This window comes from Narcine bancroftii, chromosome 1, assembly GCF_036971445.1.
Source record: "Narcine bancroftii isolate sNarBan1 chromosome 1, sNarBan1.hap1, whole genome shotgun sequence".
Classification (NCBI taxonomy): domain Eukaryota; kingdom Metazoa; phylum Chordata; class Chondrichthyes; order Torpediniformes; family Narcinidae; genus Narcine; species Narcine bancroftii.
The window spans coordinates 358,379,159-358,402,499 of NC_091469.1; the positions used below are offsets into that span (position 1 = coordinate 358,379,159).

The window sequence follows — 23,341 nt, forward strand, 5'->3', positions numbered from 1 at the left end:
GCTTTCCAAAATAAGTTTTCCCGTAACGGTATAAGAAAGGATACATTTCCATCGTTTTTATATGTTTAGCGTTTCATTTCAAATCTTCTTTTCTTCTTTTTTGCTCATTATACGAAGGCAACTTGTGCGGAGAAACGGCTATGAGAATTGGTTCATTCGAAACAGAGAAGAAGGAAGCCCACACTGTGAGTGTTTCTCTACCTAAATCATTCACGGTTAAAAAAAAAACAAGTTAATGACAGGGAACGATAGTGGTTACCATACTTATTCACTCTTTCAATAACTGGTTTCATGACTCGCTCAATTTAGGATAATTCGAATAAGAAAAAAAGACATCAATTGATTTGAAATTGTCTGGAATAATGGTCATAAAAGATCTATGAACATTAATAGGACAATTTGTGTGCAGTGACTCCTGTTTTTTTCTTGACCCAGGGGAATCCTGGCCAGCAGGGGGACTTCCCCACTTCCTGACGTCGGTGAGCAACAAGTGCAGGGCGACGGGGAAGGATGGGATCTCTTGGAAAGTGCACTCCTACCATGGAGTGCTGGCTGCGGGCTGCCTGGGTGCTTCTCACAATAACTTTTGGGACTCTCGGAACGTCTGGCACTGGTGCTAACAGTGGTAAGTCTGAGACTCCTCGACTTTCCGAGTGGAAGTTTGGCGTGTGTGAGAAATGAGCATCATACTTTGAGCTGACGGGAGGGATTTGTGAGTTAGTTTCCCCGTGAGTGTACGTTCTGAGGAGAAACGATTGAGAAGCTCCACAGTGAAAGGTGACTCACTGGGGAGGGGTAACCCTCTTCCAGCAAGGGGGTGGTGGGGTTGGGGTAGGGAACCCTCTTCCAGCAAAGCGACTGGAAAAATGTCATTGCAGTAATTCATTAACAAAAATGTCATTGCAGTAATTCATTAACATCCTTAATAACAATGTTATTAAGGATTTTCTTTAAAGTAATAATCGAAAGCTATTGATAATGGGACAACAACAAATACTTCTAATCGAGCTTGGAGCTAACGTTTGAAGATCCGAGGTCACGCTTGAAACACTAGACAGGTCAGAGCATTTATCTCTAGAAAGAGTTCAGGTCTTCACCCGAAACGCAAATTCCATTTCACTTTCCGCAGATGCTTCCTGGACCACCGAATGCTTTCGACATTTTCTTGTTTTTAGATCTACAGTCCATCTCGATTTACTCAAGAGTATACCCCTCATTCTCATTACAGTTGCAAATGTAGTTCAGTCATCTCCCTCGTCCTGTTAAACAGAACAGCCCAATAAAAGCAAATCCCGTACAGAGTTTATTAACCAAAAAAAAACCCAATACATGAACCTGGTGGGTCTGAGTGCACCAGGGTTTCGAATTTCTCTTCCCCAATCCTCTTGAAACTGCCCCACCACAGAATTTTGAATGCAAATCGCATATTGTCGGCATTTTCATCAACGAGTCAGTTTAACACCGAGAGTAAATGGTTTTCTGTGAACCCGGCCACATATTTTAAACGTGTTCCCACAAAATTGGCCAAGGGTCCGAAGAATGAAATAATGAGCAGGTCGCGTGTCTGCACTTTTGCCCTGTTTCTGATGGGACTCTCCCATCTAACTGGGGACACTGATAGCGCAAGAGTACCAATCTCTTTGTTTTTAAAACACTCCGCAACAGGCGAGTGTAAATCATCGGGGCCAAATTCACACACGCATCCTGCAGCACGTTCTCAGCTGCGACAGGACTCCGGAAGCGCCCACTTCCCAAAATCACATTTCAATAGAATGTGAAACCTTTGGAATTCAAATTTATTCATTATCATCTTCTGTAGTGAAAGGATGTGAAATGTGTCTCAATTATGCCCTTGGTGATAAAATGCCAATTGATGTGAGCTTTGCAACATGTGGACAGGAGGCTGAGCTATCTTTGCATATTCTTTCTTGTGCAAAGGGGCAGCTGCAGATCAATGATTATTCTTGGGAGCAGATCCAAAATCGGTCAAATTCTCATTTACTGAATGGGGAATGTTTCTGAAACTGTTTTCTCCAAGATACTGTAATGTTTTGAGTCAAGCGAGAAGTAATGTACTGGCTAAGAATGAACCAAAACATAAGCCAGACCACTGCTTCATGCAAAATATGTCTTACCTATGGTATCGAGAATAAAAGCTCTCACTACTGGAGGGAGAACACACACTTTTATTAGCTTTTATTTACACTTCTTTCTTCTTTGGCTTGGCTTCGCGGACGAAGATTTATGGAGGGGGTAAATGTCCACGTCAGCTGCAGGCTCGTTTGTGGCTGACAAGTCCGATGCGGGACAGGCAGACACAGTTGCAGCGGTTGCAGGGGAAAATTGGGTGTTGGGTTTTTCCTCCTTTGCCTTTTGTCAGTGAGGTGGGCTACCTCCAGATTAAAGGAGTAGCCATGGGTTCATGCATGGGTCCCAGCTATGCCTGCCTGTTTGCTGGTATCTTGACGACTACATCGGGCAGCATTGTGCACCTGCAATGAGTTCGTCAATTTCATCAATTTCCACCCGGACCTCAACCTTCCACTGTGGTCGTAGGAGGTGTAATACTTGCACCCACACCTCCTCCCTCACTACAGTCCAAGGTCCCAAACAGATCCTTCAGTGAAGCAACACCACCTGTACCTCCAGATAACTCATTTACTGTATCCAGTGCACCCTCTGTGGCCTTCTCTACATCAGAGAGACAGGTCGCAGATTCGGAGTTTGCTTTGCCCAACACCTCCTCTCAGTCCGCAACGAAAGCGTCCTCCCTGTAGCCAACCATTTCAATTCTGAGTCACACTCTCAAACTCACATGTCTGTCCATGGCCTTTCACACTACCCCACCCTGACCACCCGCAGATTGGAGGAACAACAGGTCATTTTTCACCTGGGCATTTTTCATCCTCAGGGCATGAACACTGAGTTCACTGCATTCCAACTTGCCTTTACTACTTATTCCAGTTCCTACTTCCTTCCTCTCCCACCTAGCCTAGAATCCTTCCGCCCTCCCCCCTTTTGTTTAGACATCTCTCATGTTCCCCCACACCTTGATAAAGTTGGTGATGTATCTTTACCTTTGCTACATAAAGGCACTGTTTGACCTGCTGAGTTTCTCTAACTTTATGTGGTTTTTTTCACAATTCTGGCACATGATCCATACAAGGATAGGTACAAGAGGAAATAGATCCTACCAGATCCAGACAGAGGGACACTTCTGAGAAGGAACCGTGTGGATCTATGACTACAAGCTCCAACTCATGGTCATGACCCATCACCTGTCAGTACACAAAAGGGTCCAGCATACGTAGAAAAAGAACATGATGCTCAGGGTTTACAGAAAGACACAAATACAAGCAGTACACCAGTGGAAATACATACCAGATCAAAAAGGAATGTTAAACCACTTCAGAGACCAATTGAAAGCTACTGAGTGGAAAGAGACTGGCCACGGAATGTTGATACCCTTGCTATGTCAACATAGTATTGAGTATTGTGTTTGTTTTTTTTGAAAAAGGGGAAAGATGTCCTATTCTGTTTCTCCAGCATCGTGTTTTTATTTCAACCACGGTGTCTGCAGCCTTTTGTATTTTATTGCAGACAAAGGATTGCTGGACGAACTCAACAGTTAAGACAGTTTCCATGGATAGAAATGGTCAGACAACCATTTGAATGATGAAAGTATAAAGAGAAGCCAGGGGGAACTGAAAAGGTGGTGGGGGGGGGGGTGGGTAGTGGGAACGTGGGGAAGATATTGGAAGAACTCAGTGGGGAAATGGAGGAAGGGGGAAGGGGGGGAATGGAACCATAGAGGAGGGGGATGAGAATGGGTGGAGGGCTGGGTTTGGATGGTGGGGTATGGGGGGGGTGGGAAAGGGGAGAGTGGAATAAGTATCGAGGAAGAGCGAGAGGACATAGCTGATATTAGAAAATTGTGTGTTCATACGTTGGCTGTAAACTGTCCAGGCAGACTATGAGGTATTTTTCAGTTTACTTTGGGCCTCACTCGGCAGTAGAGAAGGCCCAGGACAGACAGGTTGGGAAGGGTGGTGGGGGGGGGGGGGGGTTGAAATTATACGTAAGTAGGAACATAAGATAGTCATTGTGGACTGAGCATTGATGATTTGCAAAATGGTCCCCAGGTTTTGCTCTCACTGATATAGATGAGATTTGTGGGAGTGTACATTGAATCTGTGTCTCAGGTGAAAAGGCAGTTTAAGACCCTGGGTGGTGGCGAGAGAGAAGGTGTTAGAGCAAGTGTTGCACTTCCAGTGGTTGCAGGGGAAAGTTCCAGGGATTATACAGGCGAGTGGACAAGGGAGTCATAGAGGGAGTGATCCCTGCATGGCTGGAGGAAAGGGGTGGGGGTCTAGTGCAGCTAGTGCAAATGATGGGGGATGATGTGGTGAATGTGGAGGCTGGTGGGGTGAAATGTGAGGACCAGAGGAACAGGAACCCAATCCATGTTCTGTTTGGATGGGTGGGGGCTCAGAGCAGAATTCTAAGAGAATCAAGTGAGATAGATCAATTGATGAGAATAGAGGGAAAGCCAGGTTGCTTGAAAAAAGAGGAAATTTCAGATGTCCTGGAATAGAACGCCTCATTGTGAGAGCAGATACAGTGGAAGCTGAGAAAGGGATGGCCTCCTTAAGAGAGACCTAGTGGGAGGAGGTGTAGTTGAGGTAGCTGTGCAATTTGTCGTAAATGTTAGTACATAGCTTATCATCTAGACAGAGAGATGCAGAAAAGGAGAGTAGAGTCAGAAATAGTCCAAGTGAATTTAGGAGTGTAGTGGAGGTTCATGTCAAAGTTGATAAAATTGACAAGTATCCCAGTGCAAGGACCCAGCCCTAATGCTGACATAGTTCAAGATTTCTTTCACCATTACATAATAATACATTAAAAATGTTACGTACATGATACTTTAACTTTTGCCGACCAAAAGGCAGACAAAATGTTGCCATTCGACTTGCCCAGCATCCTTTACAGCATGAGAGAAAGAAAAGCAAAAGAGAGTCCCTTCAGAGTCACTGAGTATCCATGGATTTGCCTCCAGTGGTCCCACAGCCTCTGCAGTCATACAGATTCCTGTTCGATTCCTCGGCAGCCAGAACTCCAGATCCATACCTCTGGCACAATCAGGAAGTCTTCAGCTCCCAAGGCCTGTCAGGAGCCCTTTTTGCCCGTAGCTCCATCTTGAATCTCAGCTCTGATACATGTTCTACTACTCACCTGTAGAAGTTTGCTAAAGCTTGTGATGACATACCGAACCTCCACAAACGTTTGAGGAATTAAAGATGGTGACGTGCTTTCTTCACGATGAGATTAGTGTGTTGGGTCCAGGAAAGGTCCTTTGAGATAGGGACTCACAGGAATTAAGCTTGTCAGATAATTGTCACCAAAAAAAAACTGTCAGATTATTAGCAGTATGATGGATAAACGCAAGTTGGTGGTAAGTCAAAACTAATGGGGAGTGGATGCGACAAAAGGAGAAGAAAACTAGGTGTGCAGGAGAAGCACACTGTGGTGCAGGTTACCAAAAGTTTGCAAGTTCAATACATATTCCATTGGCTTATAAACTACCCAGGCTTGCTGATCTTCCATTTTGTGTTTGGCTCCTCTGTAGCAATGGAGAAATCAGAGAATAGATAGCTTGTTGTGGGAATGATTAAGAAAGATAAAATACCGTGCAACCAGAAGCTTGTGATGGCCATTGGAGAGAGATTACAGCTGCTCTGCAAAATGGCAACCTAGCATACACTTGGTGTTTCCAAACTGTGGTGAAGGGAAGGGTGTTACACCTCCTTTGTCTAAAGAGGAAAGTGCCAACAGGGAGGGGTGTGTGTTGGCAGGTATGAGTAGACCAGGGGTTATGAAGAAAGTGGTCCTTGTTAAAAGCAGAATGGAGGAGAGGGGTAAGGTGTAATTGGTAATATGAATACCTTGGAGTGTGTTGTGATTGGTCAATTGATTCACCAAGCAGAAAACCAACTTTTAATTTACCAAGTGCAAGGCTTTATATGATTAGAAGACAAACTGATCAACATCAAAATTAAAAAAAGAATACAAGTTGAACCAAGATCCAAGGAATTCTGTTAGAATTTCGATAGAAACAATTCTTATATTCTCACTCCAAAATACTGACTTAATAAATCTACTGCGGTGGCCCGCCACCGTGGAGATCAAGCCGGCACATTGCATGGTGCGTGTGGTAGTAAACAGCAGCATAACACACTGTAACATGTCCCTTAACACAGCGAACCGGTGTGGTTGAAAGCTAAAGCAGTACAAGACCAGCAGTCCTAAAATGCCACTGGCCAAGCTGCCCAGCTAACAGATCAATAACAGGCTGGGGAAGAAGGGTATTCACATGCAAGAATGTTACTGCCCGCTATTGTTATTCATGCAGCTGATATATTAGTCAATCAAACAAACAGGAACTCCAACTGTATAAAAGGAGCCTTTCCAGCCTCAATAAAAGCTTAACCTCTCACACTGTGTCTTTCTTTGTAGCAATTGGCTACACTCCTACTATTAAGGTGGCTTGTTGTATCTTTTTATTTTACCTTTAAAATTTGCAATATTTAGAATGTATTCTTTTAGCAAAAATCCAAAATAGTGTTTTAAATTTAATGTTGAATGGATTTTATTACTTTTTTTCCTTTTATTAAGGAGCATTATTGCTTAAATACAGAAGTAGAACTTTAGAAAATAATTACAGGGTAGAATATTTCTATATTTCTCTGCCTGATAAGATTGATATGAAGCTCAGAATAGCTGAAAGGTGAAATAATAAATGATATTGGATTATTATGGATGAGACAAAGTTTCTGTTCTTGCACTTCATCTGATCGTGTTGATTAATTTGTTGCAGTGACAAGCTGGTATCGTGGATGCTATAATTATACAAATTTGGGCCCTTCAAAGCTCATGTTCCAGATGTCAAAATTGATTGAGCCTGCTACATGTTCAAAGTTTTGTCTTCAGGAAAGGTAAGGTTGCTTCTCGAGCAATTTCAAGTTGAGATTGAACAAATAAAAAGACTATTAACTTCAGTTTCCAGTCCTGAGTGTCCCAGGCACCACCATCTTGGGGATATAACTCACCTCATATCCAACGCAAATAATCTCAACATTTGATGATTAAAGTTCAGATTTCTTTCAATAAAGTTTACTGAAAGGACCAACTGTATCTCTGTTGTTATTGCTAATCTTTTTATCTCTGTGATAAGATTAGTCTATTTGGGACCATTCTGCGTCATCTGCAGTAGCACAGGTCATTTTTTTTATATGACGAGGAAAAAATGTTATATGGTCATCTGAGCTACATTTCCTGGTAAAGGTTTTTATTACTTTGTAATAGTAATAGTTCAATGATCAGCTGTCTGACTATTCAGAAATCCTGAGGATCAGCACATGGATTACCAAGCAATGTTTGAAATTTCCACTCACCTGTGTCAAAGTTCCCATGCTCCCTGTCCACTCTACAAGGCCCTGGTTCCTGTACTCCCTTCTAACTAACTGATTTCTCCCACCCCCCACCACGACTCTCCAGGCCCTGGTTACCATGTTCCATTTGTAGCATTCATGCTATGCAGGCGTGGAGAAGGACGACATGCACAACAAAGCCTTGAAGTCAAGACTGGTTTATCGCACTGGCCGTCGCATTTATATGAGCCACAGGCGCTGATGTCAGGGCCCCACATCATTGGAGCGCTGGCCTGGAATTGGCCGGCATTCTTGCCACAGTTCACTTTCTTCCCACTGTGCGGGAGGTCACCTGGGATGGTGGCCGGTGTCACCCCAAGGTCTGCGTGGTCACTGCGTTCATTGGTCATTTTGTGGGCCAGTCTGCATCTCCGTGCATGGGCCGCTACATGTCCACCTCCCTCTAGAACCAGCAATTGGACCATCGTCCGTTGACTTGGGCGGTCTGCCCCTGTGTTGTGGATGAAGTCCACATATGCTAGCTTCAGACGGTTAATGGTAAAGGTCCTCCTTACCGCCAACATCAAGGATGAAAGTGGAGCCATTATCCCTGATGACCTTGTAGGCTTCCTCATAGGGTCGTTGTAGGGGTGGCCGGTATGCACCCCTTTGCACAAACGCATATTGACAAGTCTTTAAGTCCCTGGCAATGTTATGTTTGGGTTAGCCTTGTGGTAGGGGTTGTCCTGGAACCAGGGATCCTAGTTTTTGCCGCAAGTTCTCAAGGGTGGCCATGGAGTCTTCTGTGCATTTGTCAGGGGGCAGAAACTCCCTCGGAATAGTAAAAGGTGCACCGTAGACCACCTCCACTGTCAAGTCATTAATGTCTTCCTTTGGTGTGGTGCAAATCCCCAGCAGGACATAAAGCAGGTAGGACCCTTGAGCCAGGCCATCAAGGTTACCCTCAGGTGCCTGTGAAACTGCTCCACCAACCCATTGGCCTGAGCGTGATATGCTATGGTGGTGGAGCTGTATCCCCAGGAGGTTAGCCAACGCTGCCCAGAGGCCGTAAGTAAATTGTGCCCCCAGGAGCGGTTGTACCACTGTCGCGAGGGTGAAAATCCACGTAAATCACCTGTTGCCAAACAGAAAGTGGATGATGTGGGTACCAAAAGTTTGGATGGAGGAGCTGTTAGCCCTCCTTCAGTGCTGGGCCCTGCTTGTGGGTGTTGAGGCCTCTGGGGGCAGGACGTTTATCTTGGTGTTGGCCAGGAAATGCCTAGCTGACAAGGAGTCCCAAATGTAGAGGAGGCTATCACGTGGGCCAACCACCACAGCCATCAATGACGGTTGGCAAGGGCATTTCCCAGAAACCCGCAGGGTAGGCAGCATCGACGGGCCTCTGCACCCCATCGCTGATGATAATGGCAGAATTCTCCTGAGGTATTAACTTGCCTCTTCACTCATCTTGGCTTAGCAGTCGGCTGCATGTGGGGCTTGCTGACCTCGTCTATGATGGGCTGTATCCCTCCACTCTCTAAAGCATGTCCACCTGGGCTGTGACCCTCCGGGGGTCACTGAAGTCCTCATTTGTGAGCAAGAGTCGGATATCCTTGGACAGATGCTCCAGAACAGTCTGCTCAAAGAGCAGGAAAGGCTTGTGGCCTGTAGACAATATGAGCATCTTGCTCATTAGAGCAGATGGGGCCCTGTCCCCCAATCTGTCCATGTGCAGCAATTGGGCAGCATTCTCACACCAAGAGAGCCTAAAAGTATGGGTTAACAGCTCTTTGAGGGCCGAATATTTGCCTTTCTCTGGAGACTATGACCTTGCTGCTGTCTCTTGATCGAGTGCGCTCATGACGTAGAAGTAGTAGGTTTCATCAGCGGCGATATATCGAAGTTGGAACTGAGCCTCAGTCTGCTTGAACTACACTTGTGGCTGCCACACCCAAAAAGTTGGGAGCCTGAGTGAGACTGCGTGGTTTGTCGCTGGTTCCGCCTGGTCCATCGTATTTGGGTTCAACTGCCGTTGGACCTGTCGGGGTCACTAATGTAGTGTTCACACTACGTGAGCATGGAGAAGAAAACACACACATGCACCAAATCCTTGGTCAAGACTAGTTTATTGCACTGGCCATTGTGTTTTTATGGGCCCTAGGTTCCTACGTCAGGCCACCGCATCATCGGAGCGCCAGCCTGGAATTGGCTGGCACTCCCACCATGGTTCACTGTCTTCCTTCCGTGCAGGAAGTCACCTGGGATGTCAGTCGGTGTCACCACCAGGTCCGCACGGTTGCCATGTTCGTCAACCATTTTGTGGGCCTGTCCGTGTCTCCGTGCACAGGCCACTACACTTTCATGCTTGTTGGATCCCCATTTTATTTGCTTGGTATCCCTCCCCACTTGAAACTTGCTAGTTCTGCTTCCTGTGCTTTTTATTTAAGCTTAATGACTTCTCTTTCCCCTGCAGCCGCTGCAACCGTGTCTGCCTGTCCCGCATCGGACTTGTCAGCCACAAACGAGCCTGCAGCTGACGTGGACTTTTACCCCCTCCATAAATCTTCGTCCGCGAAGCCAAGCCAAAGAGAAAGAGAATGACTTCTCTAAAATAATACTAATACAATTTTGAAAAGTGAATTTTATGTATGTGGGAATAATATCTGAATGCCCAGATAATGTAATGAACTAGCCAAACGTTAGATATTTTAAAATGAGAGGTTTCATATAAGTTAATCTGAGAAACACCTCAATGAAAATATAACTTTCATTTTGTGTGTTTGAAAACTGATTTTAATCTATTAATCCACCAGAAGTTCTTCACCATAATTTAATTTTTTTAGTATGATTTTTGCTTAATTTTTTTAATGACTTTGAACTCAAAAGAGGTATTGTCAGGCACATAATTTTACATAATTGTTCAGCATTGTCATTATGACTCTGGAATAAGTTTAATACTTTACATTCAAAACACATTATTTTCTCTATATCTAAAGTGGCGGATAATTTGCTTCCATGATAAGATCTAACATTTCAAAATAGGGTCAATGTTAGATCTGCATTCTCCACCAAAGGAGAAACAGAAGATGTTGCATGTGGTGGATTCATGGGTAACATGGGCTTCTTCCACTGATTTTATTAATTTTCCACATATTCCTGATGAGGTAGATACAATTTTCTCAGCTTCATCCTGAATGTCCTTTGTCACTTCTGTGTTTTATGGATGAGGGGTTCTCACAAGTCAATGAGGATATTGCATTTTTTTTATAGATGTGTTGAGAACATCATTGATTGTTTCCTCTGCCCTCTTGGTAATCTCTTGCTGTGACATTTTTGGGAGCCTGATGTTGGATGTGCAAATGTTGTGGCTTGCTCATCGGGGCAGAATGAATGGAATAAGAACCTCGATGGTGGAGGTGTTGGATTGGGAGAGGATGCTAATGTTGGTTTCTTTATACTCTCAGTGAATTTAGAAGGTTTTACAGAGACAGCTTTGCTGATGCCTCCTCAGTACTTGAGGTTCCTGTCTCATGCTGTCCATGTCTCCAAATAATGCACCAGTTGGTTCTGCTCCCTGGGTTTCTTTTAGATTTGTCATATGGTGACTGTTATGTCCATTATGCCTTTTGATGGATGGAATACCCCCCCTCCTTGTTCTTTGGGGAACAATTCTTTACTATTGAGGAAATGGCTGAGGAGGACATAGCAGGGAGATCCCTCTTTAATTCATGCAGTTGAACTTATCATTCTTCTTCAAGGAGAATGGCAAATTATAACATTATAATTATGACATCTGAGATCTCCTTGACATGTGAATATGTGTTTGAAGTTTTTCTCTTATAGACTTTAGAGCTTGAGTGGTCTGCTCCCAAAGTCTTGATTATATTTTGTTGATGTACAGTGTTTTCAACTCCTTGGTAGGCGAGTCTGTGGCAAGGCTGAACCAGAGAGTCAGCTGTGGGATGAAGTCAAGCAAACTCGTGACTAAGGCTGAGTCTCAGATGAGAAGGTCTTCAAAGTTCCCTTTGAGAGGATTCTTCTCTATCTCCATTTAATTTGTTTTTGACAATTATTTTAAAATTCAGTTATGGATATTGGATGTTTTAAATATAGTCTAAATATTGCTGAGTTTCCAAATATAATGCAAAATATTTTGGATTTGTTTTCCTTTTTAATTAATTAAAATAAAAGAATATCACATTGCGATGGATAGTGTCATCAGCAGTATTAAATCATCTTTTCTTCTCTATAACCTCTTCATTGAACCAAGTTTGGGCTTTGTTTGAACCACATGGCTTCAGTTCTCTTAGTAGTCTTGTTCCAAAAATGCTACAGAATTCCAGAGGAAAACCAAAAGTGATTGCACTCAACATAAAAGGATCTAAATGAGTGGGCATTAGAGTCCAGTTAAAACTGAAGGAAAAAGGCATCAATGGAAAGGCATGATAATGATTGGAGGCATATGTTGAACAAAGAAAGATGGCCGTGGTCGTTGGAGGTCAATTCATTCCAACCCAATATGCCAGTGTCGTAGGCAAAAAACATTTTCACCTGCCTTATCAATGACATTCCTTCCATCATGTTCGATAGTGGGATATTTGTTGCAAATTGTATAATGCTCAATTCCATTTGCAACTTCTCAGCCAATGAAACCCCCATGCCCATCTATAGAACAACTAAGTCATGCCTGATAAATGTTTGGCTTCACAAGTGTTTGTGATTACTCGGGTATATTTAATTGCTTCATTGGTACAGGTATAAGAGAGCTAGCTTTTGATCACCTTTGGAGACTGAAGTTGCCATTTTTCAACATGAGGATCAGATTTGTGCCAATTAATGCCAAAGAAGCCATGATGAGGATGAAAAGCAAGAATTAAACCATAAGAGATATCGCCTAAACCTTAGGATTACCAAAGTCAATTGTTTGGAACATCATTAAGAAGAAGGAACATACTTATGAACTCAGTAATAGCAAAGGGGCTGGTCTTCCAAGCAAGTCCTCTTCTGCTGATGACAGAAGAATTCCAATTATAATGAAGAAAAATCCACAAATGTATGTCTAACAGATCAGAAACACTCTTCAGGAGGCACATGTGGATGTGTCATTGACTATTGTGGGCAGAAAACTTCATGAACAGAAATACAGAGGCTACCCTGCAACATGCAAACTATGGCAGTGATATGCTTTGGATCTTGGGCAGTTCCTTTGCGCCTCCACACTTTACTCTTGCCATTACCCTGATGCAGGTTAATCTGTCCACAAGATGTTTTTCCAGAATTCTGCAGGCTCCTTTAATACTTTTTGGCAAACCGTCATCTGGCTGTTCTGTTTCTGTGGCCAACTAGTGAGATTCTGACCTCATTTCTTGGATATTCAATGATATTACCATTACCCACACTATCCTAAATTGGAAAAATATTACACTTTATTGCATAGTCTATATCCTGTAACTTACAAACCAACAGAATTAAGGAAATAGCTTTTCAAGAGAGTTTGCAGCAGTTCAAGAAAGTGGCTTAGTTAGGGATAGGCACCAAATGCTGGCCTCCCAGCCACAATCAATTTGGGTACCTAAGAATCTTTATATAACTTTATTGTAATAGCATCTACCACCATCCCTGGCAATATATTCCAGACACCTACCACTCTCTGACAACTTCCATAAACTTTCCACCACTTACCTTAAATAGATGTCCTCTGTTAATTCCTGTTGTTGCCCAGGTGAAAGGGTACCCTCCATAATTTTATATATCTCTTTTAGTCACCTCTTTCCTTCATCACTCCAAAGAGAAAAGACAAAGCTCTGTCAATCTTGTTAATGCATTTTAGAGTTAAGAGTGAAGGAAATATTTGGCAATTCTTGTCTGTAATGTATGAAGTTGAAGTTGGTTTTCATTTGATAGGGAGATAGTTCATTCATTCATGGCTACCCCTCGAGGTCGAGGATGATGGCCTTCCTTCTGTGGATCCACAGAGTGAAGACACCTTTGTGTTTATTTGTTTAACGTGTACTTGATGTTGCACTCCAAGAAGCACATGATGCTTCACGAATCAATCAACTAATTCCAATGGCATGAAAACCACGACGATTGGAGCTGATGGATTTGTTCCAGCCTTCATCCGCCTTCATAGCCATTGAGTTCAGAGTTACTTCGTTGGCCTGTTCCACCATTGAGGACTTGGTTGGATTTTTCTTTGTCAGGGACCTCACCCTAGACCTTACCGCATCACTCTCGGAATCACAGGACCACACAAGCTTCTCCACAACAAGATGACAATTTACTGAGAAGAGGGAAATAGTGATCTGATGTAGAACTAGAAAATAAATTAATCTTTCACTGAAACAACAAATTTGATACTTGGGTTAGATTAAATGTTCATTTGGTTTGTAACACATGAAATCAAATCTGCATTTAGTTATAGATTCCAAGGCAGGGTACAAAACTAAGGGTTGTCTTGGTTATGTTATGAAACCAGAGAAACTGCACATTATTCTTTGTATGATTTGCTACAAATTAGTTTGTAAGAAAGGCTGGAACTCTGTTTGCCGTTATTAACAATGCCTACCAATAATATAGTTAACAAATATTTTGTAGTTTAACAGTATTCATATACTGTATTTATTTATAATGGTTGAATAAACTGTTCCAGTGGTTCTGGTTAATTTTATTTTTTTAGTTCTCTTATTTCTTAAAAGTGCCTTGAGTAATATATTTGGTTTTTTTTTTTTTACTTCTTCCATCTTGTAACGATTGCCTTGGAATCTTTCGTGTGATGGACCTAATTTTCAACCTTTTCTGAGCTCAGTTAAATTTATATCTTCTTTACCATTTTTTTCCCTATTCTTCCATTGGTTCCAATCAAATTATTTCTCATGTAGAACCTGCTGAACCCTAAATCTTAATAATTCATTTATTGTTAACAATTATTATCTGATTGACAAAAAGCCTGGGAACAGGACCTACAGCTTTTAATTTTTGAAGAAACTTGGAATGTAATTTTCAAATTGGTTAATACCTCATCTTTCTGTGCCCGCCACTCCCTCCTACAATTTAAAGTAGTCCATAGGATTTGCGTGTCCAAAATCAAGCTATCTCATCTTTATGCTTCATTAGTTCATATGTTCTGGATATGTCAGTCTTGATAAATACTGGAAAGAAATATTTCAAACTTTCTCTGTACTTTTTAAAGTTAATTTTAAAACTAATCCTTTAACTTCCTTATTTGGTATTGTTGGAGATAATGGCATAACTTTAACAGTATCTAATTTTCACATATTAGCTTTTATTTCTCTTATGGCTAGGCAGGCAGTGCTGCAGAGGGATGTTGTTCCACCTACTCATGCTCAATGGATACATGATGTCATATTTAAATTTAGCGAAGATTAGATGCTGAATTTCCAATTTGAATTCAAATTTTCAAACACTGTGGGGACCCTTCTTGAATTACTTTCATAATCTTTGATTTGATATGAAGGTAGAAGTATTGACTAATAAAGTAATTTATTACTCTGATAAGAATTGTCTTTTTTCTTTCCAAATAGCTTTTTTGGTGGTTGGTTTAAATTTTTTAAAAATCATAAAATATTAATATAATGTAATTTGTTTGATTGAGAATATGATTTAAGTGTAATGAATCTTTTTTTGACTTTTAACATATATCCTATGTGGAATTTCAATGTTAATAAAAATATTGAAAAAGAATTATTACCTGAGGTATCACACGGATAAGTCAAAAGCCATATTGTCTTTCAAAAATAGAACACCTCAAACTAATTATAGCAGTCATCATAAATTTGATAAATCTGTTTGATTTTCAAATTAACCCAAACCCATGTACTAATCCATTACATAATTTAGCCTGCATTTTCATTTATTTCTACTTTGATTGCACCCTTCATTTCTGAAGTTTTCATCACCATTTCAGACATCTTCATTTGTATTGGCCATTTTTCATGTTTTAAGTTTCCTGAGTTCCTTCTAATTTATCTGAAATTGGTTACATACATCTTGTTTCTTTTGCTCATGTTCACAACTCCTGCTCCAGATACCTTGAATATCTCCAATACCTTGAATCTATTTGCACCTTTTTCTTCCCTCTTTCAACAATCTTTCCCGGTCTCCTTTGAATGTCATCTTATTTTTTGATTCTGGCATACGACTTCCCTTCTCAAGGTGTCCATCTCTTCTGGTGGCAGAATTGTCTGCCATCTTATTTTCATGCTCTGTAATTATATCTCCAAACCCATTCAGCTCATATTCTCCTCTTGCATCTTCAAACATCTCTCATTTTAGAGCATGAAAAGAAATAGAAGAAGTTTTGGGCCCTGCTCCTTTGAGCCATTCAGTATCACACTGGATTCTGCTCTCGTCCACTCTGCTTATCCTGCACTCATACAGGCCCTCTCCTGATCCATTTCATGTTTCAGGTTTTACCAATGATACATGCATAGTCTTAGTGTTCACACCCCTCTTGAGAAAAATAATTTCTTTCTCTGTATTTCTATCACAATCTTCTCATTTTGCTCCAAAGTGGTGATCCTGTTAACTTGACAATACCCTTTAGTTCATTAAGATAATCTCCTATTCTTCAAAACCTCAATGAATATTGATCCAAGTTTCCACATTGATTTTCTATGGGGAAGCCTCCTTATCAGGAATCAATTTAGTCAGACTCAAGAGAATGCAGATGCTCTAATGGAATATGCTGTAATTTAATGAATTTACACTGGTGGAAATGCCAATATAATCACTCATCAGGTCCAAAGGCAAACATTGCATCCTGTACTTCAAAAAATGTCGCATCAAAGGCTTGTGCAAGGTATCCACATCTTCAACGCAGCTCACTTTCCTATTTACTTTCTTATTATCAACTAGTGGTTACATTCTACCTTCTTATTGAAGTCATACTGATGAAGAGCCATAGATGGAACCCTGATCCTTGTGATATCAAACAAATTAGTAACAATCTGCCAACTTGCAATTGATTCATTAACACAAATGACTTCCAACAAATCATATTTCTTGTATGCTCTTCCCAGCCCTATACACTTTATATTCTGTGTACCAGTCTACCTTGAAATCTAGATACTCTTCTTTCACTGGATTCTTTGTTTGTGCTTTTAGCCAGACCTGTAACTTTGCTCCTGATGGTCTCATTTTATTTGGTCTCTTTCTTTGAAGTAGTTTTCCCCCATTAATGATACTGTGTAATTTCCACTTGTCTGTGGAAGGACATCTTGTTATTGAGGTAGTGCAGCAGGGGTTCACCAGATTGATTCCTGTTTTGTCATATAAAGAACAACTGGAGAAACCAGGATTATACTGATAGGAATATCAAAGAATGAAAGAGATGTCATTGAGACATGACTAGACAGGTTAGATGCAGGAAGAATGTTCCCAATGTGGGGGAAGTCCAGAGCAAGGATAGGCATAAGCCATTTTGGACTGAAATGAGGAGAAACCGTTTCACTCAGAGTTGTGAACTCTTGGCACTCCTGACCACAGAAAGGTGTTGAGGTCAGTTCATTTGATATATTCCACAGGAGGTTGGATATGGCACTATAGGCTAAAGGGATCAAGGAATATGGAGTGAAAGCAGTAACAGGGTCCAGAAGAGGTATGATCAGCGATGATCGAATTGAATGGTGAAGGAGGCTTGAAGAGCTGAATTGGTGTCTCTTGCTCCAATTTTCTGTTTCTATATGTGTTATCCTCTTTTGTGAAAGTCATTGATTATTGCAAATGCCTTGTAATCAATACATCCTTTCCATTTACCAGTGAGAAATTTATATAGGCCTAAGTTGCACTAGGAATGCAATGTGATGAAGTTTCATCAGAGGATACACTACCAAAGAAGAAAATAAGCATAGTTTTTCATTGAGGAATTGTGAACCATTTGATTTCAGATTTCAGATTTTTTGTCACTGTACAAATTCTTTCTTTGGCTTGGCTTCGCGGACGAAGATTTATGGAGGGGGTAAAAAGTCCACGTCAGCTGCAGGCTCGTTTGTGGCTGACAAGTCCGATGCGGGACGGGCAGACACGATTGCAGCGGTTGCAAGGGAAAATTGGTTGGTTGGGGTTGGGTGTTGGGTTTTTCCTCCTTTGCCTTTTGTCAGTGAGGTGGGCTCTGCGGTCTTCTTCAAAGGAGGCTGCTGCCCGCCAAACTGTGAGGCGCCAAGATGCACGGTTTGAGGCATTATCAGCCCACTGGCGGTGGTCACTATGGCAGGCACCAAGAGATTTCTTTAGGCAGTCCTTGTACCTTTTCTTTGGTGCACCTCTGTCACGGTGGCCAGTGGAGAGCTCGCCATATAACACGATCTTGGGAAGGCGATGGTCCTCCATTCTGGAGACGTGACCCATCCAGCGCAGCTGGATCTTCAGCAGTGTGGACTCGATGCTGTCGACCTCTGCCATCTCGAGTACTTCGACGTTAGGGGTGTAAGCGCTCCAATGGATGTTGAGGATGGGGCGGAGACAACGCTGGTGGAAGCGTTCTAGGAGCCGTAGGTGGTGCCGGTAGAGGACCCATGATTCGGAGCCGAACAGGAGTGTGGGTATGACAACGGCTCTGTATACGCTTATCTTTGTGAGGTTTTTCAGTTGGTTGTTTTTCCAGACTCTTTTGTGTAGTCTTCCAAAGGCGCTATTTGCCTTGGCGAGTCTGTTGTCTATCACTTACAACCCTGAGATTCTTTTTCCTGCCGATGAGGCAGAACTACCACTTACTGGTAGTGGAAAAATATTGTACTCAACGTACACATGTAAACAAATAAAGGAATGTAAACAAGCTGACTTCCTTTCCTGAAGTCAGCAATAAGCTACTTGGTTCTTGTGACATTGAGGGCGAGGTGGCTTTTGGTGCACCATTTAGCCAAATTTTCAGTATACTGACTGATTGCACCTTTTTATACAACCCACTACCATGATATCGTCAACGAATTTGTAGATGGTGTTGTGGACGTGCTGTTTTCAGTATTGTAAAGAAAGCTGATTAGAGCAGAAGAACTGGTTAATTGTTGATTGAAATTTGTTAGCAAAAGCAAAGATTCACTATTTAAAGTAATTTTATATGTAGCTGATTTTTATCTTAAAAGTTTCAATTATTTAATCGAATGGATTGAAACACCATTGAGGTGTGCATTTCATTCAAATGATGTGGAATTTTCTTCAGTTTTTGACGAAGGGAAACTAAAAATTCAACATATTTAGCTGGAAATTGGAAGTATAGTGAAGTAACTGTCACTTTGGAAGTCTTGCTTTTAGCATTCGTCATTGACATTGTCTTGGGATTTCGGAAGCATCCAGATGAGTATCGCCTTGGGGCCCAAGGATTCGTTGCCACCCCAGATGTTCAGTTTCCATTTTGAACAAGCTAGGCCAGATATTCCCTCAAGTTGCACACTAGTTTGAGGAGGTTTTGAACAATTTGATAATTTTTTTTTATGTAATGGAGGCTAGATTAGAAATGGCAGTGCAGACCATGTCTGCTGTGGCTTTTATCAGCTACAGTTGCTGTAAATGAAACATAGATGCTGGAGCCATACTCGCCTTTTAATTCGATGAAGTTGGACATCAGACTGCAGTGAGTTGTGTGATGCATCGAACAGGAACAGATTCACGCAGATGCTGCAGATTTGTGAAGGACTTGATCAATGAAGAAAATAGAACTCCAGATGCATCCTAGTCGGGGGGTGGTGGGGGGTGTGTGGTTGAGCTGCTTGTGTCATGGTCTTCAGACTTATTTGGGTCATCACTGGGGTCCTTGCTATCGAAAGACAAGCACCGAAGGTGGAGCAGCAGAGCCGGTGAGGTGTCTTGGTGTGACTGGGAGCTGTGGAGCCATGCCAGAATTGAAGGACTCAGATGCTCTGCCCTGAGCCTTGTGGTGATTGTAGAGGTCTGGAGGTTGCTTTGTTTTGGGCCTCGTGGCAGCTAATGCCGGAGTTTGGGTAGCTCTGTGAACTGTGACTGATTGGTGTATACTCTTGTTATAAACTAACAACCCTCTTAATTATTTTTGGGACAAAAGAGACTTTGTTAGCACTAACACAAGAACAGCAATGGAAAGTTCACCAGACAATGGTAAATTCAAAATAATTTTTAAAATTAAACTATTAATAACATAACATTTCTTACTTATCTCTAAATGAACTCTAAATTTAACCCCACTATGCACAAATGTAAAATGTAAGGGTGGGTGACTGTGTCCCACTCTGAAAAGTCCATTTTAAAACTTCAGCATCATTTTAGTCTTGCTTGACGTTCTTAAATTCTCAGTTCAGAAATAATTATAAAGTGCTTTTAAACATCATTTCTTAAGGGCTCTTTACTCACAAATCTGTCCTCTTTTCCAAAGAGACAAGGAATGTGGCTATTTTCATCCACGATGAATTCACAAACCCAGATAAGGGTTAAATAAATGTGGTTATTTTCTTCCATGATGTATTCGTGAACCCAGAGATGGGTTAAATGAAGTGGCCATACAAAAATAGTCCCAGTAGAATTCTGTCCTCTTTTCTGTCTTCTTTATTTCTAAAGCCACTGATTCTGTGTTCCCCTTTTTCCAGGCGTAACACACACAACAATACCTAACTTAACCCTGTCTTTCACAAGGTTTTAACCCCTATGTGTCACAGGGTTTGACTTTAGTCAAATCCAAACTGAACTGAGCTAAGAATGTCTGAATTCAATAATATTTTTCTATAAACCATGTGACAGTTATTGGAATTTTAAACAGTTACCAATCCCAGTTTCTTGTAAACCATGTGATCTTCATACTTCTGTCTTGTAGACGACATGTCTCTGAAAGATTACCTCACCTCTGTTTTAAAAGGATTAAGTGGCTTTGTTTAAAAAACAAATGGCTTCCTCAGCAGTTCTTACTGAGTACTTAGATAATTCAGTTTTTAATAAAGCAAACACTCCATTGTTCTTGAATAATTAAGGCACCACTTCAAATCCATTAACTCTGTCTTTCCAAGACATGTTGACTCCGAAAATGAACTCTCTTCTCTGAAAACAATGGTTCTCTGTAAATATGCTGAGACCTGTGTGTGACCCTGTACCAGCCCACAACTAACTTACTAGGAATACAGGTAAAATATTTTGACTCTATAATTTACATTACTAAGACATTTTATATATGAGAAATATAGTTGACATAAAATTAAAGGTTAACACAAACCCATTACCCTCTCCCTAATGCCAGTGGACTTTATAAGATCTGGTGCACGAGGAGTCATTGAACATGACACGGAATGATGTGCATGTAATTCGCAGTAGCCTCGGAGATTAGGAGAAGCATTCTTCTCCATCTGAATGGCGGATATTAACATCTTGTTGCAGCCTGATTTACTGTACCATGTCTAAATTCTATTAACTAATTGAACAGATTATTAATCATATTTTTAAGCAGCTTTTGTGTCTGTAAACTGAGATTTTGTGTGTTTTGGTGGTTAGTTTTATGAGACAATGACAATAAAGTGAATCATCATCATTTGTTTCAGGAACCTCTTATTGATTGAGAACAACTGGGGTCTCTGATCAGGCTGTTATCCTTGAAGAAGCCATTGCTTTTGGTTAACTTACCATGTTCATGGATTGGAGCAATTGGTAAATCTCTCTCATGTTTTGGTAATCCATATCTCAGCTGTGCACAGGAAGGCAGAGATAACTTTTCAGATTTGATGTTTTTGCTTTGTCTTGTACATTCTTTGTTGGAGAACTGTTCTATAGTAAGAGGAGGTTGTTTGGGGATTTTTCTGTTGGATCACGTGAATTGTTAAGACTGTTGTAGGCAGATCTATCACCATGAAAAAAAAAATGTGTACACTTTGTATCACCAATTTTTGCACTGTTGGCATAGCGGATAGTGCAATGCCTTTGCAGCAGCAGTGATTGGGACCACACCAGGGTTTGAATCCCTTGTCGTCTGTAAGGAGTTGGTACATCCTCCATGTGTCTATGCGCTTTTTTCTCTGGGGGCTCTGGATTCCTCCCATCCTTCAAAAATATACTGGGGTGTGTGACAGATTATAGATATGTTTTTGAGAGATATATTGGGGTAGTTTTTTTTAGTGTAGGTCACATATAAACACTTTAAAACAGATCTTATTTAAAATACTGGAGCTCTGCTAATGCTATACATATCGGCCCCACAGTCTTTGCAAGAGCTTTGGAGAGTGTCCAAGAGACTTCACGAATGGAATGTTGTTTAAAAAAGGCAACAGATTAAAAATTTGTCAGAGTTGCATGCTATCTGGAATGGAACCAGCTGTTCTAAGAGTGTCGTGTGCAAGCAGAGAGAAAAACAGGCTTTTTTCTGTGAGAGAGAGAGAATTCAGTTCTGAGTGCTACAGTTACCAGCAGCAGCTGGGACTGGAACAGGACAAGCTAGCAAGTTTGTGGAAAAACCCCATTCGGAAGATGGGTTGTGAGTGCTTAGTTCGGCCTGGTCAAAGACCTTGTGGTTCATGCAAGAGGAGAGGATTGGCTGCCTGATATTTCACTTGAAATAAGAGAAACAAAAAGGAACTCTGTGGTGACCTGAAAGAAAGGTTATCATCTGGAAAACCTTGATGGGCAAGTTTCTTCAGCAAGACACTGAAGTGACTGGTTACAAGGAATCCATTGTGGGTGTCCAGTGAACACAAATCTATCTCTGAAAACCAACAAGAACCTTCCTGAGTGGTAACCATTTACCTTTCCAAACACCAAAGTCTGGTGAACTTCATAAATGTAAAATTCTGTGCACAATATAAGAATTGCCTGCAACGAGTGAACTTGGAGGAATGAGAAGTGAGATTGAACTGTGAATCAAAGAACTTTTCTAAACTTACATACACATGCACTTAGAATTAGAAGGAGGTTAAGTTAGGTTAGTTAAGTCATAGTGATAAGAAAGTTTGATTCTATTTTCATGTTTAAAGGTAATTAAAAGCAACTTTTCTTTAAGTAACTATTTGTCTTGAATATTTTTTGCTGCTGCTCGTAATAGGTGTAGGTTAATTGGATGTAAATTGGGCGGCACTGACTTGTGGGTCTAAATTTTTTTTTAAACTAAAATTTAATTGTGAATATTAATTTTGTCTAAATTAATTTAATTTGTATGTTTTTTCATGAAGTATGTGTTTGGCTGCATCAATTAATAATCTCTGTGCATATTGTACAATAAATGTTTTTTTCATATACGCATCAATGATAACTTAGAGTGCAGTTTCCAAATATGTACATGCACGAGCATCTTCGAAGTATTGCAGTTTGATGGCAGCTGAAGTGACGTTGGTTTAAGAGGTTGAACAATTACAGTTTATTGTTCAGCTTCAGTCCAGCAGAACGCATATTGGAGGTGAGGTGAAACATCGCAGCAAGAAATATTGAAAAAAGGGTTAGAATGATAATGGGTCGTAGTATGACACCAGTCTGCACTGACATTGGCTACATTGTTAATCTTTTGCTTAAGATCATGGTCAGAGGGCATCCATGAACAGAATTGGTCAGTAATCATTTCAGATGGGAACTCTTTATCAATAAAGGATCCCAACCTGAAAATTGGACCGTATATTAGTTCATGGATGTACCTGACCTGTTGAGTTCCTCTAGCTTCTCATTGTGCACTCAGGATTCTAGCATCTGCAGTGTTTCTCCTGATAGCCTGATGAAGAGTTTTAGCTTGAAACTTTGACTATTTTTTTCTCCCACTGCTGCTTGTCCCATTGAGTTCCTCTTGCACAGTGGTTCCCAACCTTTTTCTTCCCACTCACAAACCATTTTAAGTAATCCCAATGCTATTGGTGCTCTGTGATTAGTAAGGGATTGCTTAAGGTGGTATGTGAGTGGGAAGGGAAGGTTGAGAAGCACTGCTCTAGACCCAATTGTTACTGAAATATTTTGCTCAAGACAAATTG

The 23,341-nt window shown here is 41.2% G+C and overlaps 1 long non-coding RNA gene across 1 annotated transcript in view; it reads left to right on the plus strand.

Moving 5' to 3' along the window:
- Window positions 1-487: 487 nt before the first annotated feature.
- LOC138752576 (uncharacterized) overlaps window positions 488-23,341 on the plus strand; it is a 35,033-nt gene continuing 12,179 nt past the window's right edge. The window contains exons 1-2 of the long non-coding RNA XR_011350745.1: window positions 488-625; window positions 6,875-6,992. This is a non-coding gene — a long non-coding RNA (uncharacterized lncRNA). The remainder of the gene's footprint in view (window positions 626-6,874; window positions 6,993-23,341) is intronic.